Source organism: Xiphophorus maculatus, chromosome 17 (genome assembly GCF_002775205.1).
Source record: "Xiphophorus maculatus strain JP 163 A chromosome 17, X_maculatus-5.0-male, whole genome shotgun sequence".
Taxonomy (NCBI): domain Eukaryota; kingdom Metazoa; phylum Chordata; class Actinopteri; order Cyprinodontiformes; family Poeciliidae; genus Xiphophorus; species Xiphophorus maculatus.
Genome location: NC_036459.1, coordinates 11,730,669 through 11,743,480, shown reverse-complemented (window position 1 = coordinate 11,743,480; position 12,812 = coordinate 11,730,669).

Here is a 12,812-nt window from a genome sequence, read left to right as displayed (position 1 = left end):
TGTTGCCCTGCTAGAGGGGAGAACCTGACCTGTCCTCTTTTCCACCTCCTAAAATGGTTTAAAAGGGTTGGACTGTATTTCACTCCATACTCCTTTGCAAGGCAATGTGACAGTTTAAACTTGTGGATCTTGGCCGCCTCCACTGGGCTCTGTCATGACAATGTTGTCCTCCATGTGTGCCCAGCATTACCATTTCAGGGGAAAGTAAACATACCCTAAAATTAAGATATTTTGGGCAAATAACTCCATACTTCACAATCATTGGAGGTGGTTTTTATACTGGGCAATGCCTTTTACTTTCTTCATTTTGTGCCAGTGTTTTAAGGCATATAAAGGTTAAAAAGGGTCAAAATGTCTGCCGACTAAATGAGTTTTCCACCAGGTCTTCCCATCAGCTTAACCACAATTGCTGTCTGGCGACTCTTTTTTTTTGTTGCCACATTTCAGGGTAACTGCTGTGAAGTTTAACAGTCTCTGACAGATGTGGATGATGCATGTTGCATTAGACACCAGTGATTAAAACTGAAAACATTACTCACTGGGTTTCTGCTGTGCTTTGGGAAACTTAAAAAAAAAAAAAAGACAGGTGGAGAGTTGCAACAACAGAAATTTTTATTGTTGCATCCATATTTTGCCAAAAAAAGAAAAACAGACAATTTAAAAAAAAAATAAAAATCTGATGTGACCAGTACTGGTTTGTTGTTGAACTGTTCCCACACGCATTTCAGAAACTGTAGGAAATATTTTACAGATTTTCCACACACATTTTCTTGTTACTTTCGATCTTGTTCATTCATAGGAAGACATGGGGAAGCAGGCAATAAACACATACTTAAAACCCAAAAGTCCTAAATATCCCAGCTTTTGAAAGCAGGATCTTTAAAAAACATTAACATTTTATGGTCCTTAAAAACCAAATCCAATTGTAGACAGAAATGAGTCACAACAAATGGGGTAAAATGGTGAAGTTTCCTTCCTTAATTGCCGTTTCCCTTAAACAACCCAAAACAACAATTTTGGATTGTTATTCCAACCCAAAATTCTCTTCTTCTTAGCTTAAACGTCTGTTAAGAGTCGGTAGATATGCTAGTCTGGTCAAGCACTACTTGCAAAATAAATAGCTGGAAAACAGAGAATTGCTCTTGGCAAAATTCATGTCTGATGTCATTTCTTTGAGTCTCTACATGATCCCTGCAGAGAATCCAGAGCATTGTTCCACCATATGTCAGCTTGCTGACTCCAGACTGAAAGACCCCCCTCCAGCATGAACCCATCTGACTCATATAGTTCTTCCAGAAAAACATAAAACATATGTACTGGACAGCCGTCTTGGTATTTCCCGTATCTATGTCTCGGAGGAAAATCAGCTGAAGCCCCGTGTGTGTGCCAATAACAGTCATGGACATTTTTCCAATATGACTGAGTTGGGATAATGTGCCATCTTCGTTAGTCATAAACTCGGTCCGTTGTATTTAGTTTTCAAAGTCTTTCATGTCAGCGTCTGATGTGGATTCAATATAAATGGACTATATTAGTATTTAATCAGTCCCACTGAGGCAGCTACTTACAGGCACCCAAATGGACATTTTTCCCCTTGCAATTTTCAGCCTTTAAAAAGTCTGGGGTACAAACGACCGGATGTTTTAACTGAGCCTCCATCACTATTCGCCCACCAACTTTTACAATAAATAATTGAGCTATTTCAAAAGATTCCCTTTTTATTCTACTACAAGAAAAGGATCACAATCCATCCGCAGGTTACTCAGTTCTTTGGGTTTCGTCATTGTTCACATATTCCACATTTCATAGGATTGCTCTTCTCTGTTTGACGTCGTTCTCGTCACTGCAGTGTTCTGCATTTCTGTGCTGCTCACAAAAGTTTCACCAAAACCGAATGGAGAGAAAACCTATATAAGACAATTACATGTTATTTATGATGCCAAGAATAGTTCTTACTAAATAGATCAGAGTGCTTGGCGAGACATTTTTGTCCAAAGTTTTTAATACTTGTGCGTTAGGCGGTGGATTAATTGATTCCAGGTACGTGACCCAACATGACTCAATGGTGGAGGCTTTCCCAGGCCTCTCCGAACGTTCCGAAGGATTAGGATAAAATTGCAACCAGCTTCTTGTATCCACTGAGAACATGATCACAAGTTCTGTATCAATTTCACTATTTTCACAAACATACATGAACTTCACGGTCAAGGACCTGGGGGTAAAATTAGGCCACATATTAACTTCTTGAAAGGAACCCAAATGTACACACTTTGTTGCCAAAACACACGGAAAACACAATGAATCTGTCTTCTGTAAACTAAGTAGTCATAGAAACAGAGCAGGGTTTAATTTACCCTGCATTTACACAGCATGAAAAAAAGTCTAATTTTCCTGAAGAGCCTTTGATGTACAAAAGCCTCAGTAGTCCTCCTCTTAGCTGTCATGCCTGGTTTTGTTTTACACACTTTCAAATGTTTTACATTAGACAAAAACAAAACTGAACACACCATGCCTAGATAAAAAGAAATTTAAGAACACACGAAGCAAAAGTGTATGACACTTATCATTCAGGATAAAGATGCAAAACTATTTCTAAGATTTTCAGACAAATGCTCTTTGACATCCACCTCTCAATTTGCTCAAAAACAAGAAATTAAGATCATGCGGAAAGGTCCAATCAAAGTATGGATTTAAATTCCATTCGAGATTCTGGAGTGTAATGTTAAACAAGCCACTCATAAGCCTGCCTGGGAATATTCAGGGTATTTATTGTTACAAAAGATTACAATCCATCCTCCTTCACTCATGCTATTTTGTGTGAGGTCTTAAAGAGAAGATGCACACAAGATTACACCAATCTCAAATCATTTCAAGACTAACAAAATTTGCTCTTATAGCTGCGATTTTCTTAAAAGCTTATGTTTGTTATGCCATCAACAATTCAGGGAGCTACATCTGAACATCTGTAGCCTACAGATCTTTGGCATCAGCATTCCAGAACGCTGCTGCTCGGGTTCTCACTTAAACAAGGAAGATAGAGCACATAACACCAGTTTTAAAGTCTCTACACTGGCTCCCTGTAGCTCAAAGAATAGACTTTAAAATACTGTTGTTAGTTTACAAATCACTGAACGGCTTAGCACCACAATACATTAAAGATCTGCTGTTGTTGTATCAACCCTCCAGACCTCTCAGGTCTTCCGGTTCTGGTCTGCTCTGCATCCCCAGAACCAGAACCAAACGAGGAGAAGCAGCATTCAGCTTCTATGCACCACAAATCTGGAACAAACTTCCAGAAAACTGTAAAACAGCTGAAACACTGACTTCCTTTAAATCTCGACTAAAAACCCACTTGTTTAGAGTTGTATTTGAAAGGTAATCAATTGCAAATTTAATGATGGCACTTGACTTAATGTCATGTTTTGATTGTTGATTCTACGTTGCATGACTTTGTGTTTATGACGTAAAGCACTTTGAAATGCCTTGCTGCTGAAATGTGCTATACAAATAAAATTTAATTTAATTTGATTCGATTAACCGATTTAGAGGTAAAACTGGGACATCGTTTGAAAATGATGAAAGCTAGGCAGAAAGTAGCAGGAAAGAGCTCATTTTTGCCCGCAGTGGAGGAAAGGATGGAAACAATTATATCCATCTGTTCACCAGAGCTCCAGGACAACCTCTTTTATGCATACATTTTCAGTCTGTCAGTATGATTGTGTGCTTTCCACCGAATCAGAGAGGAATCCTCCAGGGCCGTCTGGCTTCCTTTCTCTTTGATTCAGGCAGCCAGGAAAGAGACATATCCCTGATAACCCTGTCTTCTGCAGTTGAAATGTTTAGGCTTAAGGTTTAATCTCATTTCCTATTATCACCAATGGCTCTACCCATTGTCTCTTAATTAGACGATTCAAAGAACAGTGATTCGGATTTGTCGTTAGCCATTGCGGACTCCTTTTAGATACACAAGACGTGACATTCATGTTCCATCACATGGCATATTTGTACCACTGCTTGTCTACAGTTGCCACAGACATCACCAGAAGAAAGTATTTTCATATGCATTTTAATGGAGATCATGCACCGATTTAGAGCCTGACGTCTTTATCTCTTGGACGGATCAGTGACCAACTGTTTGTATTTCCATCAATGATTTAACGCCAATCCTGCTAACCTCTCGTTGTTGCATGACAAGCAGCTACATGTTTAAAATTTTTAATTTGGTTAGATTTGGTTCTTCTTAACTTTTACACAAAAGCACAAACATCTGGTAAACCTTTTTGTGATGTGTTGGATATGTTACCGTAAAACCTACCATTTTACGGTATGTACTCTTCTCTTTCAACTGATCTGTTAAATAAATGTTACTTTTAATTCTTTGTGACCTTTCTGCTAGCTGTAGCTTTAGCTAAAAGACGCAAATGTGAAGGAAATCCTTCATCGGCAATGTCCAAAGTCCGTCCTCGAGGGCCTGTGTCCTGCATATTTTAGATGTTTCCCTGCGTCGGCACATGGGTGTGAAAGGAATTGGTAATTTGCAAGTTCCTGAAGAGCTTGATAACATGAGGAGGAGCTAACTAAGTCATTCAGAATCAGCTGTGTTGGAACAGGAACACATCTAAAACATGCAGGACACTACTGGCCCTTGATGACTGACTTTGGACATAAATGTCCAAATTGAAATCATTTGTAAAAGTGTAATTTTTTTATATCACAAAAACCTGGTATTTAAACGAGGGTGCGCACGTTTACAGAACTGCTGTTGTTCAAAAGTAGTCCGATTAACTGTTTTTTTTTTATTTTTATTTTCTGATGTGCAGGCATACACTTACAGAAGCTTACTGTTGCAGAAGATGTGTAGTTTTTTGAGAAAAAAAAATAGCAAGAAAAATACAAAAACTGACCATAAAATGGTATTCATTTGAGAAAAAAATCTATAAAGAGCGATTCTTAAGAATTTAACAGACGCTCTAAAATCAACAGATTCCAAGATCTGGCCTGTTTCAATTTATTCTTTTTAGGTTTTACTTTAGACTAAGTCATATTTCCCTTACCATAATAAGTGTCATAATCTAACCGAACTGTATGAAAAGCTCAAAGCAAATTAAGTTGTAAATATGAAACATTTAGATCACTTCGTCATACCCCATATCGTTTTTGCTTATGTTTTGTGCCTCATTTTATGTTTTCTGTGTTCACATACGTTTACTCAACTTTTATGTCTGATTTTTGTAACAGTTTTCTTATCTTTACAGTTCTGCACTCTTGCAGTGAAAAAGAACCAGACTCAGAATACTCCAGTGTTTTCCTTTGTTTCACTACTTTGCCAACAGCCCAGACCACAGAGAAGCAGTACAATTTTCCTTGGTTGGTGGTTCATCTTCAATAAGGCACAGTTAAATTTTATGAGATGATATGCTGCATCAACAACTTTTTAATGTGTTTGTGCTTTTTTTCTCTCTCTCTCTCTCTCTGTGGAAAAGGGGGGTTTACGGTTCAGTCCTCAGGGTGTAGCTGTCACAGCGAAACCAAAATTACAGGGAAGAAAGCTTATATTGAGCTCGAGAGGGAATACAGAGCTGTGGCAATACAATACGTCTAATCATCAAGCGACCATTTTTACTCAAAATCCTAGAGCAACAGCAACAACAGAGGAGGCAAAAACGACTGAAGAGGGACCGCCTTGTCTCTGCGGAGGTAGTTATGACAACTTGAAAGTTACTCTTTTCAACATGCAACTGCAATGGTAGGATGTTGGCACTTCAAACAACCTGAACAAACAGCTTTATCCGTGGCTCTAGCTTTTTCTTTACTCAGCTAAGACCAGACAGACTTTATATTCTCTTTCTTATGGCTCACTGGGAAAACGTCGAGCTGCAAGCTGACCCCCTGCCTTGGCCCATTCTTTACGCCCTGACACAAAATCCCAAACTCCCTTCACTTCAGTCACAGCTAATAACAGGTTTATTTGCTGAGTCAACAAGTTCACACATGTATTGCGTGAAGTTGGGCGAGAACCAGATGCTGAGGTCAGGGTGAAGGTATGCAGCTCCAGTGTCGGCTACCGGCTCCCTTTGCGACCTCCGAACCACAACTTATTTGGGGCCAGCGGGTCGGGAATGTAAAAGCTGTGACCTTCGTGCATCCACCCACACAGCCATAAGCCGACAGATTTCTGGATTAGCATTCGCAGTACAATTAGAAAAAGCAACTCAAGAGAAAATTGGCAACCAAACCAAACCACGGGTTTACTGCAAACTATGAAAATTCCACTTAATAGAACTTCCAACTGGAAAGTCACACTGTACTTTGTGTTACCACATGCTGGCGTATTTAAGCAGGCTTTTTATGTATGCCTTAACGTAAACAAATTAGGCACATTTTGTGAAACACCAATTCCTGTCACGCCCATCAAGAACATGCGTCACTCATGACATGCTTCCATTTCGGACTATAGGATGAAAGATGCCGAATTTTAGAACAGAACAGAATGTATTGTTCGTCACTGTACATGCGTACAATGAAATTAAAGCCAGCTCCAAAACAGTGCAAACTCATGCAGGACAACATGTATAATATAAAATATACACAATATATAATAACATAAATGTGGTAATATTTACAATATTGAATACATCTGCACATGATGACTTGCTCTTACTTACCCTGAACACTAAAGCATGTGAATGTTCATCGTTGCAGACTGAGTTTCTGCGTGGTGTAGCATGACGTTTCAGTTATTGCTATGATATTTGTGTAAAATGTTGATGTTGGGCCCCAGTTTGTGTCTTTCAATGGGTCTCTGTGTAATTATTTGAGATGTTTTAAATAATACTCTGGTTTAGTTGGATATTAGGACTGTTTCTAACTTAAAGACCAGCACTTTGGTGGTCGTGTATATAATTATTTCAGAAAAAAATCCACCAAAACCAGCATGCAACACAAAAAGGCAAAAAATACAAAATAAAATAAATTACATGCATGTCATAGCAGTTTTAATTGCATGATGCAGTGCTACAGAAAGAGCTTGGTTATCTTGGCTTCCTTATTTGAAAGATCACAAGCATGTTTGCAATGCAACACAGAAACTTTCATGCGCAGATCTAGACATAGCCCAAGAGGAAGTAATTGTGTTGTCGAAAAACAACATAATTACAATTATGTTGTGAAAAAATGATTTGCTTACTTCACAACAAAATGTGTGAAGCAGATTGTGTCCAAGCCAATAATGTACTATAATAAGTACATAATAAGTATCCCACTACAAAAAATGTTTTCATTCCAAATTTATCTTCCCATCTTTCACGTTTTGCCAAAAAGTGTATAATGCACCCAGAAATACAAGCATGGTTAAAACCAACAAGAAACAAGGTCAGAAAAGCCAAACAATGTTTTGAGCTAATGTGTGTTATGTAAATTCATTACTGCACATTTCTTCGTAAGATTATGAGCATCCTTTTTGAACTGTCATACAACACCAGGCTTCGTCAAGATTCCTGTAATTCTGACCCTACACGAGGTATTTCATGCCAACAATCATCCATTTACAACAGATCTATGAAGAAACTTCTACAATATGAGATAGAATATTTATTTTCCATTTGGCAATAAGTAATTAACTGAGGTTGAATAAATGCTGCAGCGACCTGATTTACTGAATTTTTTTCTGACATTTTACAGAGAATTTTAAAGTCTCCTCTGCGCTCACTCTTTTGTTTATATTACTGGACTTTTTAAACATAGCTAGTACTGACTAAATACGCATATGTCCAAACATATTAAAAGTCACAGGTTTTCATCACATCTGTCCCAACACAGGGGGAAAAAAAGATGATCGAAGAAGCCAAAGTCGAAACATAGATCTGTCTGCATGGTCTTATTCGGTATACAGAACTTTGGGTGAAAACAGAAAAAGGGAAGAAAAGGGAGCAAAGAAAACACGGGATGTGGGTTAAATGAGAGGGTTGATGATGGTTTGGATGGAAAGAATCAAAGGGTGAGGCTGTAGAATGGAGGGTATTTTTTGCTCTGATGGGTTTCTTTTGCCCTCAGTAGAAAGAGCTTGCTACAGTTTCACTGGATGCAGACTGAGATCGGCTTCTTTCCAACATGTTTTGCACACTGAATATAAAGTTGTTCCATACGTTCCTTACAACATCTGCGAAGGATTTGTAGATTGTAAAACAAAACAAAAAAAAAGAAGGAATATCACATAAACGGGATCCTTGTGGCTTATTTTCTACACCAAAGAGACGAACCCACTTCCTAAAAAATAAGTCATGCTATATGTTTATGCCTCATGGAAACTGGTGATCACAATGACGACTGCCCAGGCTAGACTAATAAAAACTGTACACTGTAAACAGAAGAACACCAGCCATTGCTGACAACTTCATCATAATACTTCTTCTTTACTTTTGTGTACGTGCTCTTCTCTTTTTACAAACTGCAAAAACACAAAATTCTAAGTATTTATCTCTAGTTTCTAGTGGAAATATCTTAGAACACTTGAAATAAGACTAACTTACAAGTGACTTTTCAGCAATTGAAAGGAGCTTGTTTTAAGTCAATAAATCCTTAATTTTGATGGAAAAAATGCCAGTTCCACTGGCAGATTATTTCACTTAAAACAAGTTATTCTTCCCATGTTAGAAGTGAAATAATACGCCGATGAAACTAGTACTTTTTCATCCATATTAACATGTTATTGACTCAAAACAAGGTCCTCTATCTTGCCGAAAAGTTACTTGTAAGTTAGTTTCGTCTTATTTCAAGTGTACTAGAAACTAGACCAAAATTACTAGATAAGATTTTGTGTTTTTGCAGTGAAATCTATAAACAGCAAGCTGTGTTGAGATTGCTTTATGGCGGGAAAAACATACAACACAGCCCTATTAGAGGTAATGTGTGATCAAACACAAACGACAGCTCTGATGACTGTAAAAGCGAAAGAAGCTCCATAAGGTCCAATTAAATCAACCCTGAGGCTAAAACAGATGTACACAAACTGCTTTAAAGGTTGTTCTTTATGAAACACTTCTTATAGTTCCTTAGGTTTTTACAGTGACGCGACAAAATAGTCTGAAATTGTTGCTGGAATGTCTTTGATGTATTGCCAACATATTCTAATATCCCTGTCGCCTCATGGTGTATTTACCTTGTGTTGCAGTGGCTGAGAGACGTACAAACTTTTAAACTGATGTTGCATTTGTGCGCATCTGATGGTATTCAAATTATGTACAATAAAACTATCAAAGCTCGACTGCCTCTGATGTACAGATGGGAATGTGTTTAGTATTGGTTCTACTTTGAAGCAGGCAAATTGTACAAAATCTTACATGGCTGATTTTACTTGGAATAGTTGTATAATTTGCATAAAAAATGTTGAGGTACTCTCAAATATTCATTTGGTTATACGTATGAAAGTTTACTGCACTTCACAATAAATATTCTGTTGGTTGAAACATTGCAACAATTTTTTTTTTTAAAGGTTTCAGGTTAATCGTAATTTCCTGCTGTCAGTGCGATTTGGTGGATTGTTTATTGGTCATGGATAGAATTCAACACACGTCAGTGCAACAGCTGCTTTTGCTGTTTGCTTAGATTTTGTGCAGCCACTCTGGCTTTGATCAGACGTTTTACACACACACACACAAAAAAGAGGGGGCAAAATACACATAGTGGTTGACAAAAGCCCCCTCCACATTTTTGACAGATGAAACAATCTGTTATAAAAAACATTCTTTCTTTCAGACAGAGTCCAAATATGGGGATGTTCCTCAGCGAATAAGCAGGTGTGGCAGCAACTGATACCAACACCAGTGTGTGTGTGCTGGATTTGGGATTGGTGAAAGGTTGCACAATGGATGGAAGTGATGTTAATTTGAAAAATTGAGATTACTACTCTTTTGCAAGACATAAACGTACTTATATCTGCATTCATCCAAGCGCACTGCAACAGAGAAAATATGAAATTCTAAATTAAATCTACCAAGTCATATTTCTCGTTTGTTTTTTTTTTTTTTTTCTTGTCTAGACAAAAATAAACCATGTAAATTAAATAAATTGTCTGGAATTGTCAAATTGCCTGTCAGCTGTCCACATCAAGTGAACAATTAGCCCAATCACACTTGCACCAAAAAAAGAGAAACAAACTGTTGTGGAATGAAACTTGGCATTATAAAAGTTATTTTTAACGTCTCAAACAATGTGGAACTTGTATTGATTTTGAAGAGAAAAGAAATCTATTCTGTTGGACAACTGTTCCTTTTTAAGTCACAAAAAGCGAGGAAATATGGAACAAAAAGAGGGCAATATAAATGACATGTAATTAGCTAAAGTCGAATTTAATTAGTGTGGGATTTAAAGTGAGGTGTCCATTCCTCGATCTCCAATATGGAACGCTAAAAACATGAAACGGTTTCATGCAAGATTTGCCCATTTAGATGGAAAAAAAAAAAGAAACCAGATTTCTTAAGAAACTTTCTAAAAATGAAAAATAAATCAATAAATTTTACATACACACACATTTTGACCACTGTCAGTTTATATCACTGGCTGTGGGTGGTATAAAAAAAGAAAGAAGAAAAATAGAGTCTCTAAAGCACAATTCATGTGGTGCTGCTGATTTTCCTCATTGGTTCTGGGACAATTTGATTAAAAGATCTTGACATGCTTACAGTGAGGTAGGTGTCATTTATGTTGTGGCAGGCTAGCTCACATTTTTCTCTCATATCTTATGCATTATTATCTCCGAATTTGCCGAAGCAGCCAAACGTTTTCTGCAAATGACTTTTACAGTAAAACATTTTTGTGTTTTTCTTTTGGCCCTGTAAACACAGAACATGCTGGAACCGATGTTTTTCTGGCAGGAAGAGTTTCCGGCGTTGAATGAATTGTCTTTGTGACCTTTACCGATGCACATCCCAAAGGGAAAACAGGTATGAAGCTTCTGTGGTAGTTTTGATTTTAAAGAGTTTGCCCGAGGCAGAAACTTTCACTCGTGTGCAGATCTGTGAGATTTTAAGAGTTTTCTTACTGATTTATAAGAACTGAAAAATACAGTACAAAATAATTTCAGCACCTAGATTAACTACCAAAAATGCAATCTGCATGATGACTGTATCCATGTATGCATGCAACTTGCACACTAAAACAGAAACTAAACATACTCTAAAAAACTCCAAAATCTGGTTTGTTTTTATTTATTCTTAACTCAAAGAAAAATTGAACAGCTGAATATGCTGTCTGAACTTAGAAATTAAAACAAAATAATTTCTCTTTCTTGCATTGACCACTAAACACACTAGTCTATGGAATGGTTTAGATAAAAACACATTAATGTCACAATGGTCAAACTTAAAGTCCAGTTCTTTATTTATTTCAGAATCTTATGTGAAATTTATATTTACAGACATTCTGTCAAGTTGTTTGCAGCAAAAAGTAAGTTTGAATTTCGGCCAGGGACCTTGTTGAATTCGAGAAGTTTTTCCAGGTACTTCAGGTTCTTCCCCTGAAAGCCAAAAACCTATTCGGCTGAGTCATTCTTTGTAAAAAAAAAAAAAAAAAAAAAAGAAAGAATAATTAAAAAAAAGCATGTGAGTCCATCCCACATACAGAGGCTTTAAGTCCTCGAAACAGCAGTTCAGGGTTCGATTCCAGACTCTGGGACCTTTGCTGCATATGTCTTCCTCCTTCTCCCTCTACCCATTTCCTGTCTGATCTACTGCAAAGAAAGGCCAGAAAGCCAGCAATGATAGATTTCCTGGGCACTGCAGGGTTCCTGAGATTCAAGAGTTATTTCTGAAGAAATAACCAAAAGAAAGATGCCAACACAGCTTCCACATTACAAAGGAAGATGAAGAACGCGCGATGGCTTCGGGTGGCCGATTGCGGTCACTCTGCAAACTGACAATGAACACATTCGAAACTAACTTTGTGCTGCCGCAAGTCCTCAAATACTGTATAACTAAAGCATGATCATTGTTGTTTCAAGACGTTTATGACATCAATCTTAATAATTCAAAAGTCATAACTTGAAGCGAGCTTACAAACAACTCGTACCCCCATAGTGAGGATTGAGTCTTTGAAAGCACTGCTTTAAGACATGCACCCACCACAAGCATAGTCAAGCAATTTCTTTGAAATTGTTTGGTGAAAGGATAACTAATTATGGTTGTTGCAGTGAAGGGAACGTGCAACAAAGCCACGGTGAATTTCTTCACCTTTTGTCTCTGCACATTAAGCCGCAGGGAGACGTTGCTAATGCCTCTTTGTACTTCTCTTCCTTTGTCTGCGTCATTCCTCTGGGCTCCTCAAGGCTGTGCACTTCTTCGTCAAGACATGTTATTTTTTTTAACCCGCCGTGACATCCGGAGAAACAACTTTCCGCAGACGGCGGGTTTATTATTTGAGACGGGAGCGAGCCAACAGATACAAGCATGCACTCTCTTTCCCCCGCACCAGTTTTCAGCCAGCATTCAGCACTGCATCGGCCGCAAGTCCATGATTGTGAAGTCGAAGGAAAATGTTTCATGGTTTTCAAAATTATTTACATGCAAACATCTCTAAATAAAACCAGTTAATAAAGTCAGCCTGCACACAACAACAAAACAAGTTTCCTCTACTATGTAACACATGTAGTTGAAGAAAACTTGCCAGATGAGATCAAAATGTATCTTTCCGTCTCTTCCAAAATTCCACCCCATAATGAAACATGGTGGTGGCAGTATGATGATGTGGGATAATTTTCTTTAGCGGGAAAGCTGTTTTGGGGATGATAAATGGAGCTTAATAGGTGGATAATCTGGGAA